Below are 26,223 nucleotides of genomic sequence, written 5' to 3'. Positions count from 1 at the left end.
GTTATCAGTATCTTTGGCACACTAAATGATTGATATGGGTCCATCTCAAATGTGCTCAAAAGTACAGGACCAAAATTTTTCTGCCCTTCCCTATTCTGTATCTCTGTCATAGAACGTGAGAATCAAGCCTGCTGCACAACCCTGATGTACCTTGTCAAAGCCAAGGAGACTATCCATGGCTGCTTTCCCATGTCCCCGGATTCTCATGGGTTAAGAGCTGACTTCTCTGGATCGATGATGACAAGAAGTCTCTGAGGACAGTGACTGATTCAAACAAATGGCAATCTGAGGTCCAAATAATCTTGAGAATCATGATTTTTCCAGAACATGGCTTGCACTCTTCCATTTTGAAGAAAGTCATATCAAAGTGCACACTGTCTTTGGTCTTCTAAATTTTGAGGAAAGAACAATTTTGTAGTGTGTCAAAAACTTTCCATTTCTCTGCTTCAATACTTTGCCTCTAGAAAGCACTGTACCGCATCATTCACGTTACATTGCTTTGAACTTGTTGACTTATGCATGCATGAATAGAAGACCCAAAAGTGAGTGAGGCAGGGAAATTATCCCAGAGATCCTCCATGATTTTCACTGATGAATTGGACATTCCCACATTGGCAGAGGGGCAAGTAAAGATGAAAGGCCTGCTCTCCACCATAACTCAGAAATTTTGAGGGCTGGTGGACATATGGTTCTTTCCAAATCCAGGAAAAACTTGTGATAATTTCCCTTATTGTGAGTGTCATTCATTTTCAACAGATTTTGCTAAATATACCATACTCTTTAGCAGGTATATCAGTTATTTGTGCAAAAGATGACCTGTATGTGCACCACATCCATTGGGTTTTAGATTTTGACCAGATCATCAACCGTATCTTACTATCATCTACTCTTCTTAAAACACAGGAAGATCTCATTTTAAAAGCAGTCTTTGGTGTAAGGCTTGTCTGTAAATTTGTCCTGCAGCATTTCTATATTGTTTGGATTTATAAGCACGCTGAGAGATTCACAAACTGCACAGTTGGAAAATAGGTCCAATTCCTTCTTTTAGGAAGCACTTCCTTGAGATCTGTTACTTAAACATGTAAGGCTGTGGAAAAAATATAGGGATCAGACACATAAGGAGCATAAAAATGCAGTAGATACTCTAAATTCCTAAATTGTAATGAGGTTTAATCAAGCACTTCTCTAAACAAACAATTACCTCAGAATGAAAAAAATCAAAGAACTATATTATATTTCATGGACATAACTTGAAAGGAAATCTATAGGATCCATTGTACATCAGATGAATATACACTACCTCCAACATTGTACCTGGATAGTGAAAAATTGAATGGAGAACCTCTCCTGGTCTACATTTGATATACATCATTCTCAAACAAAAATTACAAAAGGTTTTCACTTTTGCAATCTACTTTTGAAGTTCATGTAGTTATTTGCTTCATCAAAAAATAAACTTTTTTTTGTCCTATCAAGTAGCTTACATAACACAGCAGAGAGTGGAATTGCCCAAGGTCTGACAATATCTGGGTTTTGCATGACATCTTGGTTTCATCTTTTATTCCATGATGCTCTTGCTTTGCATGGGAGACACACAGACTCACATGATAAACCCAAAAATTATACACTTAAGCAAATAGTTCCTTAGCCAAGTCTCTAAATAACATGGCACACACAGCATAGATATGGTCAGGACTCCTCCTGCTTGACACATGTTCCTTTGTTCTAAGTTCTGAAAAAAAGTTGTGAGAACCAATTTATATGATATCTACCTCTCATGTCCTCTTATTGCTAGAGTACATCTGTCATTATTATATTAAAGAGAAACAATTCCCAGCCACTTCTTTCTCTCTCAAATGTACATAGAATGGCACATTTAGAAGAAACGATCAAGAAGGAAAGTAGTCACTGAAACACAATCCAAAATTGAGTGGAGAATGTATCAAACCAGTGGTTTTATTTTAGGGCAGAAAAGTGTTGGGAGTGTGCAGGCTGAGGCTAGCAAGGAAGACAGATTTCTGTGGAGACAATTCCATCCTCAATAATTTTATTTTTCCTTTCTTCCAGAATAGAAAACTGAACATCACCTCTTCTTCCGGAAGAAGTGGTAAGCACTGAGGGTCTGTCTGTATTCTCAATAATTTTTCACTAAGACTTGGAATTTCTAAAAATCAACATCTATGTCTTCAGGAGTTCAAGGACTATGATTTGTAGGATTACACACTCTTGACCTTTTTTTTTTTGTTTTGTTTTTTGGCTAAAGCCTCAAGTCTATTGCTTTTCAGTCCTTTGGCATACTGTGTCTAAAAGAGGGTGATTCCCAACTCCAGATTGTGAAAATGTAAGGAAATATTACTATTTCTAGAATTTCCTTGGTTTATGTGACCTCAGTTGTGGAAAGGATATTTTACAATACCTTTCAGCCTACGTCCACCATCAGTCTCTGATATATGGTAAAATTATCCTTATCCATTTTCATGCAACACAAAACTCCTTAGTTTTTTTTTTCTTTGAACTCCTTTCAATAAACTCTTCTTTCCAAACTGTTAAGTTTCCTCTTGCTGAGGTAGACCACAGTGCCTATCCAGAATGCAGAAATCTATCACATGGAGAAGCAATTGAAGTGTTTAACATGGAGGCCTCTCTTGTTGGATTTTCTTTTCTGCCTTGTCCCTCATCTGTTTTATTCCCAGAGAAAATCTTACAAAGGTATCCATTGACTTATAAACTGATTCCCCTTTAGCTCAGAAAAAAAATGCCTGTGCCTTTTTATAGGTGAATTGAGTACATTGATATTAACTGATATTAATGATCAGTGTTTGTTAACTCTGTTTATTTGTTTTTGGTAGTAGAGTTTGTGTTTTTCCCTCCTTTGAGTTGTGCTGGAGAAGGGTCACTAGATATCTGAATTATTGTGGGCAATTATTGGATTCTTTGCTTGTGATTTTTTTCTATTAATTTCTGTAAGGCTGGCTTTGTGTCTACATATTGTTTAAATGAAATGAAAGCTTTTTTAAATGAAATGAAAGCTTGGCTAGGTAAAGCAGTCTGGGCTTGCAGTCTTTGTTTCTGCAGCACATCTATCCAAGACCTTCTGGCTCTCAGGGTTTCCACAGAGAAGTCAGGTGTAAGTCTGATCAGTTTACCTTTATAAGTTACTTGACTTTTTCCTTTGCAGCTCTTAATATTCTTTCTTTGTACTGTATGTTTTGCATTTTGATTATTATATGGTGAGGGGATTATTTTTTGATCCAGTCTATTCAGTGTTCTGTATGTTTCGTAAACCTTCATAGGAATATCCTTCTTTAGGTTGGGAAAGCTTTCTTCTATAATTTTGTTGAATGTATTTTCTGGGCCATTGAGCTGTAATTCTCCTTCTTCTACCCATATTTTTCTTAGGTTTGGTCTTTTTATTGTGTCCCAGATTTCCTGGATGTTTTGTGATGAGAATTTGTTGGATTTGCTGTTTTCTTTGATCAGTGCATTTATTTTCTCTATGATATTAGCATCTGAGATTCTTTCTTCTATCTCTTGTTGGTTATGCTTGTCTCTTTCATCTCTGTTTGTTTACCTAGATTTTCCATATCCAGTCTGCCCTCTGTTTGTGTTTTCTTCATTGCTTCCATTTCAGTTTTCAAGTCTTGAACTGTTTCCACTATCTGTTTGATTGCTTTTTCTTGGTTTCATATGGTATCTTTTAACTATTTACTCAGTTCTTCATACTTTTTGTTATTCTTCTCATCCATTTCTTTAAGGGAGTTTTTTGCGTCCTGTTTAAGGGACTCTATCACTTTCATAATGTCAATTTTTTCTACTTATTCTGGATTAGGATGTTCACGTCTTCCTGTTGTATGTTTGTTGGGTTATGGTGTTACCATGTTGTTTTTCAGATTGTTGGAAGAATTCTTGTATTGGTACCTGCCATCTCTTCCTTCAAATGGAGTTAGGAGAGTCTTGGTGTCTTGGTCCAGGCTTTGCTGTGACTTACTCTCTGGGTGGATCTCCTCAGTACAGGAGCAGGAACTGTTGCTGTGTGGATGGAACTCCTCAGCACAGAAACAGGAATCTCCTGGTAGTCCAAGGACACCACACAAAAATGGCAACCATGGGGGCAGGGCAGGGACCAGTGGAACACCAAAGACACGACAGCAGGAGCTGGGGAGAGGGGTAGGACTGTGCTCTCTTCTGCGACAGTCCGCCCAGGGATAGCACACACTCACCAATCTGGATGGAATTCCTCAGCAATGAAACAGGGATAACTGATAGTCCACAAACACCACAGACAAAAAGGCAAACATGTGGGCAGGGCAGGGTGAAATGGACCACAGAAGAACTTGAGGCAGGACCTTGAGGGGGGGGGCTGTGATCTCTTCCAGGACAGTCTGCCCCTGGATAACACACATTGATCCCTCTGGATCGAACTCCTCAGGAATAAAACAGGGATACCTGGCAGTTCAAAGGACACTGCAGACAAAAAAATTCAACAATGTCTACTTAAAGATAAAAAAGCAACATCAGAGATACTGTCAGGATACATCCTTGTTAAAGAAGATACAGTATGCTAAGAGATGTGGAATAGAAGATGTCAGAACAAATGAGTATGAGAAATATGTGCCTTACATTTCAATAATTCTGTAAATGTGCCACTACTATATCAATGGGAAAGCAGTGGTCTCCACTTAGGTTATTGTCTAGAGGACAGAGACTGGCAGATTTAGTAGAAGCAATTAGGAAGGAAAGGTGTCATTGTAAGACAAGCCAAATATAGAAAAGACGAAACAGGTAAATGTTAGTTGGAATAGAGAAATGTTAATTGGAAAATGTGGGTATGCTAGGTAGTCTGCATTATGTAGCTATGAAGGCACACAGAGCTGAGTGGAAAACTTAGCATCCCTGATAACTTTATTTCTCTCCTGTTACAAAATAGAATCCCAGAGGTATTCTTACTCTTTCTGCAGAAATAGTAAGCAGCAAGTCACTATCTCTTGACTGAATAATTTATGCTAAGACTGGGTATTTTTAAAAGTCAACATCTCTGACTTCATTATTTCACAAAGTATAATTTCTAAGATAGTAATCTCTTTACCAGTTTGGTTTTATGCATGCCCATGTCCTCAATTCTATCATTCTACAGTCCTTTGTCATGCTAGGTATCATAGAGAAGAATCCCTTCGCAAACTAGTGAAAAATTAAAGAAATATTACCATTGAGGGAATAGGTTTAATTTGAGTCACCCCAGGTGCGTGAAGGCTATTCAAAAATGTCTGTTAAAAGCACCATCATATTCAATCTTTATGATGTATGGTCAATTTAAGATGCCAAATTTTCATGCACCCAATATTCCAACAGTTTTTCACCTTACCCCCATTCACCCAACCCTTCTTTCCACGCTTTTATTATAGTTATGTACCTGAGATTGCAACAGAGCTCATCCCTGGAATGTAGCTTTCTAGCACACCGAGAAGCAGGATAAGTGTTTTGCTACTCTGACTTTAATTCATTTGAATTCTGAGTTGTCCCCCTCTGATTTTCAGAACTATTTTGTCAGATTTCCAGGTTACTGGTTCATCTGGGCATGTCTGTTTTCATGGAGACCTCTCCAAATGGCAGGTTGATCATATATGTTTTGCAGAACGCATTTAATCTCAAATCAGAAAAACAGGAGTGTGTCAAACAAATCTGGATTCCCAAGCTTAAAGAAAGTATCAGGGTCAATTCCAATAGAATTTTTAACTAATATGGAATTTGAAGGTGAACATTGCAAATTTTCATGAAATAGAAGTGCATGCTGTCACAAGAGTCACACAAACACACGAAACTACACCACAAACATAAAATTTAATTAGAATTCATTGGTGTAATTGCCTATTATTGTTGTTTCTGTTGGATTTTTCCTTATGATAATAGCACAGTTGAATGCCACTAAGTTGAGGTTATCAGAATAAGAATTTCACGATGAAAGAAATACGGACACTTGCAAAAATAACTGCAAAGTTCATAAAGGTAAACTGAGGAAAAAATTGTGTGGTAGAAAGTGTGGAGCATAAGTCATGAGACAATGTTGATGATGAGGAGGAGGAGGAGGAGGACAATGATAGTGAGAGTGATACTAATGATGATGATGACACATTGAAGTAGGAGGAAAATAAAACTATCAAAATCTCTGCCTTGAATAGATATTCAAGACACCAAGGGAAGTTTTTGCCCTTTGAATCATATTATGTACACTCCTATATTTTTGCTACATTTTATTTTATACATTTCTTCTGTTTGTCCATGAAGCTATTGTCAAGATGAAATTCAACTCATCAAAATTCTGGATGTGTTTAGTTTTGATTTCTATTCCTGTGGCAGAAGAGACTGCTGATATTTTTTGTTGACAAAAGGGCTATAAAGTATAGGAGAATATGTCTCCTAATATCATTGATGCTTTACATCAGTTGAGATCCTGAGAGAGAAGCCTGCTGCACAATGCTGATCTTTCTCTTCAAAGCCAAGAGTCTATCTATCACTGCTTTCCAGTGTCACTGGAGGTGCTCATGTGTTAAAAGCTGCCTTCTCTGGATTGATGATGAGAACATGTTTCTGAGGACGCTGATGGAGTCAAAGAGAAAGCCTCTGAGGTCCAGATAAGTGGTGGTCTTGACAACCGTGATGCTTCCAGAACATGGCTAGCACTCTTGTATTTTTAAGGAAGACAGTTACAGTGCAGACGGGCTTTGATCTCCTAAATTTTGAGAGAAGAACAATTTGCTGGATGCAAAACCTGTCCAGATCTTTGCTTCCATATTCTGCTTCTAAAAAGCAATGTACTACACCCTAGATATACATTGATTTGAAGTTTTGGCTGTTACATGCCAGAAAGAAAGACACAAAAGAGCAGAGATTCTCAAGGATCCTCTCTGAGAAATTGGACATAACAACAATGGGACAAGGGTCAGAGGAACTGTCAGGACTCGTGCCCACCCTAAGTACAAAAATTGGAGAGCTTTTGGATTCCTGTTCCTTTCCCAATTAGGCGGGAATGCCTGACAATTTCTCATTTGGGGACAGTCATTCCATTTGTCTTTTATGTCTCTGAATACATCATAATCCCTGGATGGTGTATCAATTCTACATGCTAATGGTCATCTCACACTCCAGGCATCATATCCAGTTGCATCTCAGATCCAGATATTCTCAGCAATCATATCTTCCTATCATAATTTCTTATTCAAAATGAGAATATTTTTGATAAAAAATCCAAATAAACTGTGTCTTTTTATCAGCCTGGTCTGTGATTGGGACCTTCACTTTGTTTAATTTGTTTTGATTTATTAGCATGTTGAGAGATTCACAAAGAATATAGTTGGCATGGCACATAGATATACTTCCAACGTCCATCAAGCATTTTATCCATCTGGGCCTCAAGACAGAGAGCCGGGAATACAAATGGGAAACATGTTCACAAGGAGCCTAAATAATGCAGCAGACACCTGAAGTTTTCAAGTTTTCCAGGGGTGAATGCAAGCACTGCTCAGAGCAACCAATTGCCAATTAACAGAAAATGATTCAGAGATAAGTTGCATATAAAACAGAGATATGATGAAAGAGAATCCTTAGTTTTGCCCAAAGATCGAGAGAAAGGGTACGATCACCAACTTGTACATGGGAAGGGAATTTGAATGAACAACACCTCCTGCTCTAGAAATGACATACATCATTCCAAAACAGAAGATAGGGAGAGAATTTAGGATTGCCATCCACCAGTTTAGTTCATGTTGTCATTTCCTATACTTCAGAGAAATAAGTATTGCACATGTTACATATTCAAAAATATTACCTTTCTTGGGATTAAGTGGAATGACCCAAGGTCCAGACAATGTCTGCTTTTTGATGGATATCTCTGTTTCAACTTTCATTCCATAATGCTGTTGCTTTTCTAGGGTGAAAAACATTTTCAAATGATGAACCAGAAGATGATACACATCAAGAGAACGGTTTGCTCAACCATGTCCTTTTAAACATATAAAAGCAACATCATAGATACTGTCAGGTTTCATCCTTCTTAAAGCAGGTACAGTGTGCTAAGAGATGTGGACTAGAAGATGTCAGGACAAATGAGTATGAGAAATATGTGCCTTACATCCCAATGATACTGTAAATATGCCACTACTATATCAAAGGAAAAGCAGTGGTCTCCAATTAGGTTTTTGTCTAAAGGACAGAGACTGGCAGATTCAGTAGAAGCAATCAGGAAGGAAAGGTGTCATTGTAAGACTAGCCAAAATATAGGAAAGATCGAACAGGTAGATGTTAGTTGGAATAGATAAATGTTAATTGGAAAGTGTGGGTATAATACGTAGTCTGCATTATGTGGATAGATATGTGTTGTGTGGAGTACTTAGCATTCCCGATAACTTTTATTTCTCTCCTGTTACAGAATAGAATCCTGGAGGTTTTCTTATTCTTTGTGCAGAAATGGTAAGCAGCCAGTCTCTATCTCTTGACTGAATAATTTATGCTAAGCTGGGTATTTTTAAAAGCCAACGTCTCTGACTTCATTATTTCACAAAGTATAATTTCTAAGATAGTAATCTCTTTACCAGTTTGGTTTTATGCATGCCCATGTCCTCAATTCTATCATTCTACAGTCCTTTGTCATGCTAGGTATCATAGAGAAGAATCCCTTCCCAAACTAGTGAAAAATTAAAGAAATATTACCATTGAGGGAATAGGTTTAATTTGAGTCACCCCAGGTGCGTGAAGGCTATTCAAAAATGTCTGTTAAAAGCACCATCATATTCAATCTTTATGATGTATGGTCAATTTAAGATGCCAAATTTTCATGCACCCCATATTCCAACAGTTTTTCACCTTACCCCCATTCACCCAACACTTCTTTCCATGCTTTTATTATAGTTATGTACATGAGATTGCAACAGAGCTCACCCTTGAATGTAGCTTTCTAGCACACCGAGAAGCAGGATAAGTGTTTTGCTACTCTGACTTTAATTCATGTGAATTCTGAGTTGTCCCCCTCTGATTTTCAGAACTATTTTGTCAGATTTCCAGGTTACTGGTTCATCTGGGCATGTCTGTTTTCATGGAGAACCTCTCCAATTGGCAAGTTGATCATATATGTTTTGCAGAACGCATTTATCTCAAATCAGAAAAACAGGAGTGTGTCAAACAAATCTGGATTCCCAAGCTTAAAGAAAGTATCAGGGTCAATTCCAATAGAATATTTAACTAATATGGAATTTGAAGGTGAACATTGCAAATTTTCATGAAATAGAAGTGCATGCTGTCACAAGAGTCACACAAACACACGAAACTACACCACAAACATAAAATTTAATTAGAATTCATTGGTGTAATTGCCTATTATTGTTGTTTCTGTTGGATTTTTCCTTATGATAATAGCACAGTTGAATGCCACTAAGTTGAGGTTATCAGAATAAGAATTTCACGATGAAAGAAATACGGACACTTATAATAATAACTGCAAAGTTCATAAAGGTAAACTGAGGAAAAAATTGTGTGGTAGAAAGTGTGGAGCATAAGTCATGAGACAATGTTGATGATGAGGAGGAGGAGGAGGAGGACAATGATAGTGAGAGTGATACTGATGATGATGATGATGACACATTGAAGTAGGAGGAAAATAATACTATCAACATCCTCTGCCTCGAATAGATATTCAAGACACCAAGGGAAGTTTTTGCCCTTTGAATCATATTATGTACACTCCTATATTTTTGCTACATTTTATTTTATACATTTCTTCTGTTTGTACATGAAGCTATTGTCAAGATGAAATTCAACTCATCAAAATTCTGGATGTGTTTAGTTTTGATTTCTATTCCTGTGGCAGAAGAGACTGCTGATATTTTTTGTTGACAAAAGGGCTATAAAGTATAGGAGAATATGTCTCCTAATATCATTGATGCTTTACATCAGTTGAGATCCTGAGAGAGAAGCCTGCTGCACAATGCTGATCTTTCTCTTCAAAGCCAAGAGTCTATCTATCACTGCTTTCCAGTGTCACTGGAGGTGCTCATGTGTTAAAAGCTGCCTTCTCTGGATTGATGATGAGAACATGTTTCTGAGGACGCTGATGGAGTCAAAGAGAAAGCCTCTGAGGTCCAGATAAGTGGTGGTCTTGACAACCGTGATGCTTCCAGAACATGGCTAGCACTCTTGTATTTTTAAGGAAGACAGTTACAGTGCAGACGGGCTTTGATCTCCTAAATTTTGAGAGAAGAACAATTTGCTGGATGCAAAACCTGTCCAGATCTTTGCTTCCATATTCTGCTTCTAAAAAGCAATGTACTACACCCTAGATATACATTGATTTGAAGTTTTGGCTGTTACATGCCAGAAAGAAAGACACAAAAGAGCAGAGATTCTCAAGGATCCTCTCTGAGAAATTGGACATAACAACAATGGGACAAGGGTCAGAGGAACTGTCAGGACTCGTGCCCACCCTAAGTACAAAAATTGGAGAGCTTTTGGATTCCTGTTCCTTTCCCAATTAGGCAGGAATGCCTGACAATTTCTCATTTGGGGACAGTCATTCCATTTGTCTTTTATGTCTCTGAATACATCATAATCCCTGGATGGTGTATCAATTCTACATGCTAATGGTCATCTCACACTCCAGGCATCATATCCAGTTGCATCTCAGATCCAGATATTCTCAGCAATCATATCTTCCTATCATAATTTCTTATTCAAAATGAGAATATTTTTGATAAAAAATCCAAATAAACTGTGTCTTTTTATCAGCCTGGTCTGTGATTGGGACCTTCACTTTGTTTAATTTGTTTTGATTTATTAGCATGTTGAGAGATTCACAAAGAATATAGTTGGCATGGCACATAGATATACTTCCAACGTCCATCAAGCATTTTATCCATCTGGGCCTCAAGACAGAGAGCCGGGAATACAAATGGGAAACATGTTCACAAGGAGCCTAAATAATGCAGCAGACACCTGAAGTTTTCAAGTTTTCCAGGGGTGAATGCAAGCACTGCTCAGAGCAACCAATTGCCAATTAACAGAAAATGATTCAGAGATAAGTTGCATATAAAACAGAGATATGATGAAAGAGAATCCTTAGTTTTGCCCAAAGATCGAGAGAAAGGGTACGATCACCAACTTGTACATGGGAAGGGAATTTGAATGAACAACACCTCCTGCTCTAGAAATGACATACATCATTCCAAAACAGAAGATAGGGAGAGAATTTAGGATTGCCATCCACCAGTTTAGTTCATGTTGTCATTTCCTATACTTCAGAGAAATAAGTATTGCACATGTTACATATTCAAAAATATTACCTTTCTTGGGATTAAGTGGAATGACCCAAGGTCCAGACAATGTCTGCTTTTTGATGGATATCTCTGTTTCAACTTTCATTCCATAATGCTGTTGCTTTTCTAGGGTGAAAAACATTTTCAAATGATGAACCAGAAGATGATACACATCAAGAGAACGGTTTGCTCAACCATGTCCTTTTAAACATATAAAAGCAACATCATAGATACTGTCAGGTTTCATCCTTCTTAAAGCAGGTACAGTGTGCTAAGAGATGTGGACTAGAAGATGTCAGGACAAATGAGTATGAGAAATATGTGCCTTACATCCCAATGATACTGTAAATATGCCACTACTATATCAAAGGAAAAGCAGTGGTCTCCAATTAGGTTTTTGTCTAAAGGACAGAGACTGGCAGATTCAGTAGAAGCAATCAGGAAGGAAAGGTGTCATTGTAAGACTAGCCAAAATATAGGAAAGATCGAACAGGTAGATGTTAGTTGGAATAGATAAATGTTAATTGGAAAGTGTGGGTATAATACATAGTCTGCATTATGTGGATAGATATGTGTTGTGTGGAGTACTTAGCATTCCCGATAACTTTTATTTCTCTCCTGTTACAGAATAGAATCCTGGAGGTTTTCTTATTCTTTGTGCAGAAATGGTAAGCAGCCAGTCTCTATCTCTTGACTGAATAATTTATGCTAAGCTGGGTATTTTTAAAAGCCAACGTCTCTGACTTCATTATTTCACAAAGTATAATTTCTAAGATAGTAATCTCTTTACCAGTTTGGTTTTATGCATGCCCATGTCCTCAATTCTATCATTCTACAGTCCTTTGTCATGCTAGGTATCATAGAGAAGAATCCCTTCCCAAACTAGTGAAAAATTAAAGAAATATTACCATTGAGGGAATAGGTTTAATTTGAGTCACCCCAGGTGCGTGAAGGCTATTCAAAAATGTCTGTTAAAAGCACCATCATATTCAATCTTTATGATGTATGGTCAATTTAAGATGCCAAATTTTCATGCACCCCATATTCCAACAGTTTTTCACCTTACCCCCATTCACCCAACACTTCTTTCCATGCTTTTATTATAGTTATGTACATGAGATTGCAACAGAGCTCACCCTTGAATGTAGCTTTCTAGCACACCGAGAAGCAGGATAAGTGTTTTGCTACTCTGACTTTAATTCATGTGAATTCTGAGTTGTCCCCCTCTGATTTTCAGAACTATTTTGTCAGATTTCCAGGTTACTGGTTCATCTGGGCATGTCTGTTTTCATGGAGAACCTCTCCAATTGGCAAGTTGATCATATATGTTTTGCAGAACGCATTTATCTCAAATCAGAAAAACAGGAGTGTGTCAAACAAATCTGGATTCCCAAGCTTAAAGAAAGTATCAGGGTCAATTCCAATAGAATATTTAACTAATATGGAATTTGAAGGTGAACATTGCAAATTTTCATGAAATAGAAGTGCATGCTGTCACAAGAGTCACACAAACACACGAAACTACACCACAAACATAAAATTTAATTAGAATTCATTGGTGTAATTGCCTATTATTGTTGTTTCTGTTGGATTTTTCCTTATGATAATAGCACAGTTGAATGCCACTAAGTTGAGGTTATCAGAATAAGAATTTCACGATGAAAGAAATACGGACACTTATAATAATAACTGCAAAGTTCATAAAGGTAAACTGAGGAAAAAATTGTGTGGTAGAAAGTGTGGAGCATAAGTCATGAGACAATGTTGATGATGAGGAGGAGGAGGAGGAGGACAATGATAGTGAGAGTGATACTGATGATGATGATGATGACACATTGAAGTAGGAGGAAAATAATACTATCAACATCCTCTGCCTCGAATAGATATTCAAGACACCAAGGGAAGTTTTTGCCCTTTGAATCATATTATGTACACTCCTATATTTTTGCTACATTTTATTTTATACATTTCTTCTGTTTGTACATGAAGCTATTGTCAAGATGAAATTCAACTCATCAAAATTCTGGATGTGTTTAGTTTTGATTTCTATTCCTGTGGCAGAAGAGACTGCTGATATTTTTTGTTGACAAAAGGGCTATAAAGTATAGGAGAATATGTCTCCTAATATCATTGATGCTTTACATCAGTTGAGATCCTGAGAGAGAAGCCTGCTGCACAATGCTGATCTTTCTCTTCAAAGCCAAGAGTCTATCTATCACTGCTTTCCAGTGTCACTGGAGGTGCTCATGTGTTAAAAGCTGCCTTCTCTGGATTGATGATGAGAACATGTTTCTGAGGACGCTGATGGAGTCAAAGAGAAAGCCTCTGAGGTCCAGATAAGTGGTGGTCTTGACAACCGTGATGCTTCCAGAACATGGCTAGCACTCTTGTATTTTTAAGGAAGACAGTTACAGTGCAGACGGGCTTTGATCTCCTAAATTTTGAGAGAAGAACAATTTGCTGGATGCAAAACCTGTCCAGATCTTTGCTTCCATATTCTGCTTCTAAAAAGCAATGTACTACACCCTAGATATACATTGATTTGAAGTTTTGGCTGTTACATGCCAGAAAGAAAGACACAAAAGAGCAGAGATTCTCAAGGATCCTCTCTGAGAAATTGGACATAACAACAATGGGACAAGGGTCAGAGGAACTGTCAGGACTCGTGCCCACCCTAAGTACAAAAATTGGAGAGCTTTTGGATTCCTGTTCCTTTCCCAATTAGGCAGGAATGCCTGACAATTTCTCATTTGGGGACAGTCATTCCATTTGTCTTTTATGTCTCTGAATACATCATAATCCCTGGATGGTGTATCAATTCTACATGCTAATGGTCATCTCACACTCCAGGCATCATATCCAGTTGCATCTCAGATCCAGATATTCTCAGCAATCATATCTTCCTATCATAATTTCTTATTCAAAATGAGAATATTTTTGATAAAAAATCCAAATAAACTGTGTCTTTTTATCAGCCTGGTCTGTGATTGGGACCTTCACTTTGTTTAATTTGTTTTGATTTATTAGCATGTTGAGAGATTCACAAAGAATATAGTTGGCATGGCACATAGATATACTTCCAACGTCCATCAAGCATTTTATCCATCTGGGCCTCAAGACAGAGAGCCGGGAATACAAATGGGAAACATGTTCACAAGGAGCCTAAATAATGCAGCAGACACCTGAAGTTTTCAAGTTTTCCAGGGGTGAATGCAAGCACTGCTCAGAGCAACCAATTGCCAATTAACAGAAAATGATTCAGAGATAAGTTGCATATAAAACAGAGATATGATGAAAGAGAATCCTTAGTTTTGCCCAAAGATCGAGAGAAAGGGTACGATCACCAACTTGTACATGGGAAGGGAATTTGAATGAACAACACCTCCTGCTCTAGAAATGACATACATCATTCCAAAACAGAAGATAGGGAGAGAATTTAGGATTGCCATCCACCAGTTTAGTTCATGTTGTCATTTCCTATACTTCAGAGAAATAAGTATTGCACATGTTACATATTCAAAAATATTACCTTTCTTGGGATTAAGTGGAATGACCCAAGGTCCAGACAATGTCTGCTTTTTGATGGATATCTCTGTTTCAACTTTCATTCCATAATGCTGTTGCTTTTCTAGGGTGAAAAACATTTTCAAATGATGAACCAGAAGATGATACACATCAAGAGAACGGTTTGCTCAACCATGTCCTTTTAAACATATAAAAGCAACATCATAGATACTGTCAGGTTTCATCCTTCTTAAAGCAGGTACAGTGTGCTAAGAGATGTGGACTAGAAGATGTCAGGACAAATGAGTATGAGAAATATGTGCCTTACATCCCAATGATACTGTAAATATGCCACTACTATATCAAAGGAAAAGCAGTGGTCTCCAATTAGGTTTTTGTCTAAAGGACAGAGACTGGCAGATTCAGTAGAAGCAATCAGGAAGGAAAGGTGTCATTGTAAGATTAGCCAAAATATAGGAAAGATCGAACAGGTAGATGTTAGTTGGAATAGATAAATGTTAATTGGAAAGTGTGGGTATAATACGTAGTCTGCATTATGTGGATAGATATGTGTTGTGTGGAGTACTTAGCATTCCCGATAACTTTTATTTCTCTCCTGTTACAGAATAGAATCCTGGAGGTTTTCTTATTCTTTGTGCAGAAATGGTAAGCAGCAAGTCTCTATCTCTTGACTGAATAATTTATGCTAAGCTGGGTATTTTTAAAAGCCAACGTCTCTGACTTCATTATTTCACAAAGTATAATTTCTAAGATAGTAATCTCTTTACCAGTTTGGTTTTATGCATGCCCATGTCCTCAATTCTATCATTCTACAGTCCTTTGTCATGCTAGGTATCATAGAGAAGAATCCCTTCCCAAACTAGTGAAAAATTAAAGAAATATTACCATTGAGGGAATAGGTTTAATTTGAGTCACCCCAGGTGCGTGAAGGCTATTCAAAAATGTCTGTTAAAAGCACCATCATATTCAATCTTTATGATGTATGGTCAATTTAAGATGCCAAATTTTCATGCACCCCATATTCCAACAGTTTTTCACCTTACCCCCATTCACCCAACACTTCTTTCCACGCTTTTATTATAGTTATGTACATGAGATTGCAACAGAGCTCACCCTTGAATGTAGCTTTCTAGCACACCGAGAAGCAGGATAACTGTTTTGCTACTCTGAGTTTAATTTATGTGCATTAAGAGTTGTCCCACTCTGATTTTCAGAACTATTTTGTCAGATTTCCAGGGTACAGGTTCATCTGGGCATGTCTGTTTTCATGGCGAACCTCTCCAAATGGCAGGTTAATCATCTAAGTTTTGCAGAATGCATTTAATCTCAAATCTGAAAAACAGGAGTGTGTCAAACAAATCTGGATTCCCAAGCTCAGAGAAAGTATCAGGGTCAATTCCAATAGAATTTTTAACTAATATGGAATTTGAAGGTGAACATTGCAAATTTTCATGAAATAGAAGTTCACGTTGTCACAAGATTCAACCAAATACATAAAACTCTACCACAAACATAAAATTGAATTAGAATTCATTGGTGATAATTGCCTATAATTGTTGTTTCTGTTGGATTTTTCCTTATGATAATAGCACAGTTGAATGCCACTAAGTTGAGGTTATCAGAATAAGAATTTCACGATGAAAAAGCATGGACACTTGCAAAAATAACTGCAAAGTTCATAAAGATAAACTGAGGAAAAAATTGTGTGGTAGAAAGTGTGGAGGATAAGTCATAAGACAATGTTGATGATGATGATGAGGAGGAGGAGGACAATGATAGTGAGAGTGATAATGATGACGATGATGACACATTGAAGTAGGAGGAGAATAAAACTATCAAAATCATCTGCCTCGAGGAGATATTCAAGACACCAAGGGAAGTTTTTGCCCTTTGAATCATATTATGTACACCCCTATATATTTGCTACATTTTATCTTATACATTTCTTCTCTTTGTTCATGAAGCTAATTGTCAAGACACATTCAACTCGTTAAAATTCTGGTTGTGTTTAGCTTTGATTACTGTTCCTGTGGCAGAAGAGACTGCTGATATTTTGTTGACAAATGGGCTATAAAGTCTAGGAGAATATGTCTCCTAATATCATTGATGCTTTATATCAGTTGAGATCCCGAGAGAGAGGCCTGCTGCACAATGCTGATCTTTCTTTTCAAAGCCAAGAGTCTATCTATCATTGCTTTCCAGTGTCACTGGAGGTGCTCATGTGTTAAAAGCTGCCTTCTCTGGATTGATGATGAGAACATGTTTCTGAGGACGCTGATGGAGTCAAAGAGAAAGCCTCTGAGGTCCAGATAAGTGGTGGTCTTGACAACCGTGATGCTTCCAGAACATGGCTAGCACTCTTGTATTTTTAAGGAAGACAGTTACAGTGCAGACGGGCTTTGATCTCCTAAATTTTGAGAGAAGAACAATTTGCTGGATGCAAAACCTGTCCAGATCTTTGCTTCCATATTCTGCTTCTAAAAAGCAATGTACTACACCCTAGATATACATTGATTTGAAGTTTTGGCTGTTACATGCCAGAAAGAAAGACACAAAAGAGCAGAGATTCTCAAGGATCCTCTCTGAGAAATTGGACATAACAACAATGGGACAAGGGTCAGAGGAACTGTCAGGACTCGTGCCCACCCTAAGTACAAAAATTGGAGAGCTTTTGGATTCCTGTTCCTTTCCCAATTAGGCGGGAATGCCTGACAATTTCTCATTTGGGGACAGTCATTCCATTTGTCTTTTATGTCTCTGAATACATCATAATCCCTGGATGGTGTATCAATTCTACATGCTAATGGTCATCTCACACTCCAGGCATCATATCCAGTTGCATCTCAGATCCAGATATTCTCAGCAATCATATCTTCTTAACAAAATTTCTTATTCAAATGAAAATATTTTTTGATAAAAAATCAAATTAAAATGTGTCTTTTTTATCAGCCTGGTCTGTGATTGGGACCTTCACTTTGTTTAATTTGTTTTGATTTATTAGCATGCTGAGAGATTCACAAATAATATAGTTGGCATGGCACATAGATATACTTCCAACATCCATCAAGCATTTTATCCATCCGAGCCTCCAAGCCAGAGAGCCGGGAATACAAATGGGAAACATGTTCACAAGGAGCCTAAATAATGCAGCAGACACCTGAAGTTTTCAAGTTTTCCAGGGGTGAATGCAAGCACTGCTCAGAGCAACCAATTGCCAATTAACAGAAAATGATTCAGAGATAAGTTGCATATAACACAGAGACACGATGAAAGAAAATCCTTAGGTTTCCCCAAAGATCGAGAGAAAGGGTACGATCACCAACTTGTACATGGGAAGGGAATTTGAAAGAACAACACCTTCTGCTCTAGAAATGACATACATCATTCCAAAACAGAAGATAGGGAGAGAATTTAGGATTGCCATCCACCAGTTTAGTTCATGTTGCCATTTCCTATACTTCAGAGAAATAAGTATTGCACATGTTACATATTCAAAGATATTACCTTTCTTGGGATTAAGTGGAATGACCCAAGGTCCAGACAATGTCTGCTTTTTGATGGTTATCTCTGTTTCAAGTACCATTCCAAAATGCTGTTGCTTTTCTAGGTTGAAAAACATTTTCAAATGAAGACCCAGAAGATGATATACATCAAGAGAACGGTTTGCTCAACCATGTCCTTTTAAACATATAAAAGCAACATCATAGATAATGTAAGGATTCATCCTTCTTAAAGCAGGTACAGTGTGCTAAGAGATGTGGACTAGAAGATGTCAGGACAAATGAGTATGAGAAATATGTGCCTTACATCCCAATGATACTGTAAATATGCCACTACTATATCAAAGGGAAAGCAGTGGTCTCCACTTAGGTTATTGTCCAAAGAACATTGACTGGCAGATTTAGAAGAAGCAATCAGGAAGGAAAGGTGTCATTGTAAGACAAGCCAAAATATAGGAAAGATGAAACAGGTAAAAGTTAGTTGGAATAGGGAAATGTTAATTGGAAAATGTGGTTATGCTAGGTAGTCTGCATTGTGTGGCTATCCAGGCAGACAGGGTTGTGTGGAGTACTTAGCATTCCCGAAAACTTTTATATCTTTCCCGTTACAGAATAGAATCTTGTAGGTTTTCTTATTCTTTGTGCAGAAATGGTAAGCAGCAAATCTCTATCTCTTGACTGAATAATTTATGCTAAGACTGGGTATTTATATAAGTCATCATCTCTGACTTCATTATTTCACAAAGCATAATTTCTTAGATGATAATCTCTTTACCAGTTTGGTTTTATTCATGCCCATGTTCTCAAGTCTATCATTCTACAGTCCTTTGTCATGCTAGGTTTCATAGAGGAGAATCCCTTCCCAAACTAGTGAAAAATTAAAGAAATATTACCATTGAGGGAATAGGTTTAATTTGAGTCACCCCAGGTGTGTGAAGGCTATTCAAAAATGTCTGTTAAAAGCACCATCACATTCAATCTTTATGATGTATGGTCAATTTAAGGTGCCCAATTTTCATGCACCCCATATTCCAACAGTTTTTCACCTGACATCCTTTCACCCAACTCTTCTTTCCATGCTTTTATGATAGTTATGTACCTGAGATTGCAACAGAGTCCACCCATGAATGTAGCTTTCTAGCACACCGAGAAGCAGGATAACTGTTTTGCTACTCTGAGTTTAATTTATGTGCATTAAGAGTTGTCCCACTCTGATTTTCAGAACTATTTTGTCAGATTTCCAGGGTACAGGTTCATCTGGGCATGTCTGTTTTCATGGAGAACCTCTCCAAATGGCAGGTTAATCATCTAAGTTTTGCAGAATGCATTTAATCTCAAATCTGAAAAACAGGAGTGTGTCAAACAAATCTGGATTCCCAAGCTCAGAGAAAGTATCAGGGTCAATTCCAATAGAATTTTTAACTAATATGGAATTTGAAGGTGAACATTGCAAATTTTCATGAAATAGAAGTTCACGTTGTCACAAGATTCAACCAAATACATAAAACTCTACCACAAACATAAAATTGAATTAGAATTCATTGGTGATAATTGCCTATAATTGTTGTTTCTGTTGGATTTTTCCTTATGATAATAGCACAGTTGAATGCCACTAAGTTGAGGTTATCAGAATAAGAATTTCACGATGAAAAAGCATGGACACTTGCAAAAATAACTGCAAAGTTCATAAAGATAAACTGAGGAAAAAATTGTGTGGTAGAAAGTGTGGAGGATAAGTCATAAGACAATGTTGATGATGATGATGAGGAGGAGGAGGACAATGATAGTGAGAGTGATAATGATGACGATGATGACACATTGAAGTAGGAGGAGAATAAAACTATCAAAATCATCTGCCTCGAGGAGATATTCAAGACACCAAGGGAAGTTTTTGCCCTTTGAATCATATTATGTACACCCCTATATATTTGCTACATTTTATCTTATACATTTCTTCTCTTTGTTCATGAAGCTAATTGTCAAGACACATTCAACTCGTTAAAATTCTGGTTGTGTTTAGCTTTGATTACTGTTCCTGTGGCAGAAGAGACTGCTGATATTTTGTTGACAAATGGGCTATAACGTCTAGGAGAATATGTCTCCTAATATCATTGATGCTTTATATCAGTTGAGATCCCGAGAGAGAGGCCTGCTGCACAATGCTGATCTTTCTTTTCAAAGCCAAGAGTCTATCTATCATTGCTTTCCAGTGTCACTGGAGGTGCTCATGTGTTAAAAGCTGCCTTCTCTGGATTGATGATGAGAACAAGTTTCTGAGGACGCTGATGGATTCAAAGAGAAAGCCTCTGAAGTCCAGATAAGTGGTGGTCTTGACAACCGTGATGCTTCCAGAACATGGCTAGCAATCTTGTATTTTTAAGGAAGACAGTTACAGTGCAGACAGGCTTTGATCTCCTATAATTTGAGAGAAGAACAATTTGCTGGATGCAAAACCTGTTCAGATCTTTGCTTCCATATTCTGCTTCTAAAAAGCAATGTACTACACCCTAGATATACATTGATTTGAAGTTTTTGCTGTTACATGCCAGATAGAAAGACACAAAAGAGGTGGAAGCAGTGAATTCATAAAAGAGATTCCCAATGATCCTCTCTGAGAAATTGGACATAACAACAAATGGACAAGGGTCAGAGGAACTGTCAGGACTCGTGCCCACCCTAAGTACAAAAATTGGAGAGCTTTTGGATTCCTGTTCCTTTCCCAATTAGGCAGGAATGCCTGACAGTTTCTCATTTGGGGACAGTCATTCCGTTTGTCTTTTATGTCTCTGAATACATCATAATCCCTGTATGGTGTATCAATTCTACATGATAATGGTCATCTCACACTCCAGGCATCATATCCAGTTGCATCTCAGATCCAGATATTCTCAGCAATCATATCTTCCTATCATAATTTCTTATTCAAAATGAGAATATTTTTGATAAAAAATCCAATTAAAATGTGTCTTTTTATCAGCCTGGTCTGTGATTGGGACCTTCACTTTGTTTAATTTGTTTTGTTTTATTAGCATGCTGAGAGATTCACAAAGAATATAGTTGGCATGGCACATAGATATACTTCCAACATCCATCAAGCATTTTATCCATCCGAGCCTCCAAGCCAGAGAGCCGGGAATACAAATGGGAAACATGTTCACAAGGAGCCTAAATAATGCAGCAGACACCTGAAGTTTTCAAGTTTTCCAGGGGTGAATGCAAGCACTGCTCAGAGCAACCAATTGCCAATTAACAGAAAATGATTCAGAGATAAGTTGCATATAACACAGAGACACGATGAAAGAAAATCCTTAGGTTTCCCCAAAGATCGAGAGAAAGGGTACGATCACCAACTTGTACATGGGAAGGGAATTTGAAAGAACAACACCTTCTGCTCTAGAAATGACATACATCATTCCAAAACAGAAGATAGGGAGAGAATTTAGGATTGCCATCCACCAGTTTAGTTCATGTTGCCATTTCCTATACTTCAGAGAAATAAGTATTGCACATGTTACATATTCAAAGATATTACCTTTCTTGGGATTAAGTGGAATGACCCAAGGTCCAGACAATGTCTGCTTTTTGATGGTTATCTCTGTTTCAAGTACCATTCCAAAATGCTGTTGCTTTTCTAGGTTGAAAAACATTTTCAAATGAAGACCCAGAAGATGATATACATCAAGAGAACGGTTTGCTCAACCATGTCCTTTTAAACATATAAAAGCAACATCATAGATAATGTAAGGATTCATCCTTCTTAAAGCAGGTACAGTGTGCTAAGAGATGTGGACTAGAAGATGTCAGGACAAATGAGTATGAGAAATATGTGCCTTACATCCCAATGATACTGTAAATATGCCACTACTATATCAAAGGGAAAGCAGTGGTCTCCACTTAGGTTATTGTCCAAAGAACATTGACTGGCAGATTTAGAAGAAGCAATCAGGAAGGAAAGGTGTCATTGTAAGACAAGCCAAAATATAGGAAAGATGAAACAGGTAAAAGTTAGTTGGAATAGGGAAATGTTAATTGGAAAATGTGGTTATGCTAGGTAGTCTGCATTGTGTGGCTATCCAGGCAGACAGGGTTGTGTGGAGTACTTAGCATTCCCGAAAACTTTTATATCTTTCCCGTTACAGAATAGAATCTTGTAGGTTTTCTTATTCTTTGTGCAGAAATGGTAAGCAGCAAATCTCTATCTCTTGACTGAATAATTTATGCTAAGACTGGGTATTTATATAAGTCATCATCTCTGACTTCATTATTTCACAAAGCATAATTTCTTAGATGATAATCTCTTTACCAGTTTGGTTTTATTCATGCCCATGTTCTCAAGTCTATCATTCTACAGTCCTTTGTCATGCTAGGTTTCATAGAGGAGAATCCCTTCCCAAACTAGTGAAAAATTAAAGAAATATTACCATTGAGGGAATAGGTTTAATTTGAGTCACCCCAGGTGTGTGAAGGCTATTCAAAAATGTCTGTTAAAAGCACCATCACATTCAATCTTTATGATGTATGGTCAATTTAAGGTGCCCAATTTTCATGCACCCCATATTCCAACAGTTTTTCACCTGACATCCTTTCACCCAACTCTTCTTTCCATGCTTTTATGATAGTTATGTACCTGAGATTGCAACAGAGTCCACCCATGAATGTAGCTTTCTAGCACACCGAGAAGCAGGATAACTGTTTTGCTACTCTGAGTTTAATTTATGTGCATTAAGAGTTGTCCCACTCTGATTTTCAGAACTATTTTGTCAGATTTCCAGGGTACAGGTTCATCTGGGCATGTCTGTTTTCATGGAGAACCTCTCCAAATGGCAGGTTAATCATCTAAGTTTTGCAGAATGCATTTAATCTCAAATCTGAAAAACAGGAGTGTGTCAAACAAATCTGGATTCCCAAGCTCAGAGAAAGTATCAGGGTCAATTCCAATAGAATTTTTAACTAATATGGAATTTGAAGGTGAACATTGCAAATTTTCATGAAATAGAAGTTCACGTTGTCACAAGATTCAACCAAATACATAAAACTCTACCACAAACATAAAATTGAATTAGAATTCATTGGTGATAATTGCCTATAATTGTTGTTTCTGTTGGATTTTTCCTTATGATAATAGCACAGTTGAATGCCACTAAGTTGAGGTTATCAGAATAAGAATTTCACGATGAAAAAGCATGGACACTTGCAAAAATAACTGCAAAGTTCATAAAGATAAACTGAGGAAAAAATTGTGTGGTAGAAAGTGTGGAGGATAAGTCATAAGACAATGTTGATGATGATGATGAGGAGGAGGAGGACAATGATAGTGAGAGTGATAATGATGACGATGATGACACATTGAAGTAGGAGGAGAATAAAACTATCAAAATCATCTGCCTCGAGGAGATATTCAAGACACCAAGGGAAGTTTTTGCCCTTTGAATCATATTATGTACACCCCTATATATTTGCTACATTTTATCTTATACATTTCTTCTCTTTGTTCATGAAGCTAATTGTCAAGACACATTCAACTCGTTAAAATTCTGGTTGTGTTTAGCTTTGATTACTGTTCCTGTGGCAGAAGAGACTGCTGATATTTTGTTGACAAATGGGCTAGAAAGTCTAGGAGAATATGTCTCATAATATCATTGATGCTTTATATCAGTTGAGATCCCGAGGGAGAGGCCTGCTGCACAATGCTGATCTTTCTTTTCAAAGCCAAGAGTCTATCTATCATTGCTTTCCAGTGTCACTGGAGGTGCTCATGTGTTAAAAGCTGCCTTCTCTGGATTGATGATGAGAACAAGTTTCTGAGGACGCTGATGGATTCAAAGAGAAAGCCTCTGAAGTCCAGATAAGTGGTGGTCTTGACAACCGTGATGCTTCCAGAACATGGCTAGCAATCTTGTATTTTTAAGGAAGACAGTTACAGTGCAGACAGGCTTTGATCTCCTATAATTTGAGAGAAGAACAATTTGCTGGATGCAAAACCTGTTCAGATCTTTGCTTCCATATTCTGCTTCTAAAAAGCAATGTACTACACCCTAGATATACATTGATTTGAAGTTTTTGCTGTTACATGCCAGATAGAAAGACACAAAAGAGGTGGAAGCAGTGAATTCATAAAAGAGATTCCCAATGATCCTCTCTGAGAAATTGGACATAACAACAAATGGACAAGGGTCAGAGGAACTGTCAGGACTCGTGCCCACCCTAAGTACAAAAATTGGAGAGCTTTTGGATTCCTGTTCCTTTCCCAATTAGGCAGGAATGCCTGACAGTTTCTCATTTGGGGACAGTCATTCCGTTTGTCTTTTATGTCTCTGAATACATCATAATCCCTGTATGGTGTATCAATTCTACATGATAATGGTCATCTCACACTCCAGGCATCATATCCAGTTGCATCTCAGATCCAGATATTCTCAGCAATCATATCTTCCTATCATAATTTCTTATTCAAAATGAGAATATTTTTGATAAAAAATCCAATTAAAATGTGTCTTTTTATCAGCCTGGTCTGTGATTGGGACCTTCACTTTGTTTAATTTGTTTTGTTTTATTAGCATGCTGAGAGATTCACAAAGAATATAGTTGGCATGGCACATAGATATACTTCCAACATCCATCAAGCATTTTATCCATCCGAGCCTCCAAGCCAGAGAGCCGGGAATACAAATGGGAAACATGTTCACAAGGAGCCTAAATAATGCAGCAGACACCTGAAGTTTTCATGTTTCCAGGGGTGAATGCAAGCACTGCTCAGAGCAACCAATTGCCAATTAACAGAAAATGATTCAGAGATAAGTTGCATATAACACAGAGACACGATGAAAGAAAATCCTTAGGTTTCCCCAAAGATCCAGAGAAAGGGTACGATCACCAACTTGTACATGGGAAGGGAATTTGAATGAACAACACCTCCTGCTCTAGAAATGACATACATCATTTCAAAACAGAAGATAGGAAGAGAATTTAGGATTGCCATCCACCAGTTTAGTTCATGTTGTCATTTCCTATACTTCAGAGAAATAAGTATTGCACATGTTACATATTCAAAGATATTACCTTTCTTGGGATTAAGTGGAATGACCCAAGGTCCAGACAATGTCCGCTTTTTGATGGATATCTCTGTTTCAACTTTCATTCCATAATGCTGTTGCTTTTCTAGGGTGAAAAACATTTTCAAATGATGAACCAGAAGATGATATACATCAAGAGAACGGTTTGCTCAACCATGTCCTTTTAAACATATAAAAGCAACATCATAGATACTGTCAGGATTCATCCTTCTTAAAGCAGGTACAGTGTACTAAGAGATGTGGACTAGAAGATGTCAGGACAAATGAGTATGAGAAATATGTGCCTTACATCCCAATGATACTGTAAATGTGCCACTTCTGTATCAAAGGGAAAGAAGTGGTCTCCACTTAGGTTATTGTCTAAAGGACAGAGACTCGCAGATTCAGTAGAAGCAATCAGGAAGGAAAGGTGTCATTGTAAGACAAGCCAAAATATCAGAAAGACGAAACAGGTAAACGTTGGTTGGAATAGGAAAATGTTAATTGGAAAATGTGGTTATGCTAGGTATTGTGCACTATGTGTCTATCTAGACACACAGAGTTGTGTTGAGTACTTAGCATTCCTGATAACTTTTATTTCTCTCCTGTTACGGAATAGAATCCGGGAGGTTTTCTTATTCTTTGTGCAGAAATGTTAAGCAGCAAGTCTCTATCTCTTGACTGAATAATTTATGCTAAGACTGGGTATTTTTAAAAGTCAACATCTCTGACTTCATTATTTCACAAAGTATAATTTCTTAGATGATAATCTCTTTACCAGTTTGGTTTTATTCATGCCCATGTTCTCAAGTCTATCATTCTACAGTCCTTTGTCATGCTAGGTATCAT

General features: G+C 37.4%; 7 non-coding genes across 7 annotated transcripts; all 7 read left to right on the top strand.

The window, feature by feature from the left end:
* The first annotated feature begins 228 nt into the window (after nt 1–228).
* LOC121455079 lies at nt 229–294 on the top strand. Its single transcript, XR_005975426.1, has one exon. It is a non-coding gene; the product is annotated as a small nucleolar RNA SNORD109A (small nucleolar RNA).
* Nucleotides 295–6,562: 6,268 nt separating this feature from the next.
* Nucleotides 6,563–6,627, top strand: LOC121455268. The gene has a single exon (XR_005975465.1). It is a non-coding gene; the product is annotated as a small nucleolar RNA SNORD109A (small nucleolar RNA).
* Nucleotides 6,628–10,064: 3,437 nt separating this feature from the next.
* Nucleotides 10,065–10,129, top strand: LOC121455258. The gene has a single exon (XR_005975463.1). It is a non-coding gene; the product is annotated as a small nucleolar RNA SNORD109A (small nucleolar RNA).
* A 3,437-nt stretch (nt 10,130–13,566) lies between these two features.
* On the top strand, nt 13,567–13,631 carry LOC121455253. The gene has a single exon (XR_005975462.1). It is a non-coding gene; the product is annotated as a small nucleolar RNA SNORD109A (small nucleolar RNA).
* Nucleotides 13,632–17,064: 3,433 nt separating this feature from the next.
* Nucleotides 17,065–17,129, top strand: LOC121455248. The gene has a single exon (XR_005975461.1). It is a non-coding gene; the product is annotated as a small nucleolar RNA SNORD109A (small nucleolar RNA).
* Nucleotides 17,130–20,572: 3,443 nt separating this feature from the next.
* LOC121455091 lies at nt 20,573–20,637 on the top strand. Its single transcript, XR_005975430.1, has one exon. It is a non-coding gene; the product is annotated as a small nucleolar RNA SNORD109A (small nucleolar RNA).
* Nucleotides 20,638–24,100: 3,463 nt separating this feature from the next.
* LOC121455084 lies at nt 24,101–24,165 on the top strand. Its single transcript, XR_005975429.1, has one exon. It is a non-coding gene; the product is annotated as a small nucleolar RNA SNORD109A (small nucleolar RNA).
* The last annotated feature ends 2,058 nt before the right edge of the window (nt 24,166–26,223 follow it).

The sequence above is a fragment of the Microtus oregoni genome, unplaced genomic scaffold (genome assembly GCF_018167655.1).
Source record: "Microtus oregoni isolate MIOR12 unplaced genomic scaffold, Mior012 000000F_ref0000247, whole genome shotgun sequence".
NCBI classification, from domain to species: Eukaryota; Metazoa; Chordata; class Mammalia; order Rodentia; family Cricetidae; genus Microtus; species Microtus oregoni.
Note: the sequence above shows the minus strand (reverse complement) of the source record. Positions and strands in the feature narration are given on the sequence as shown.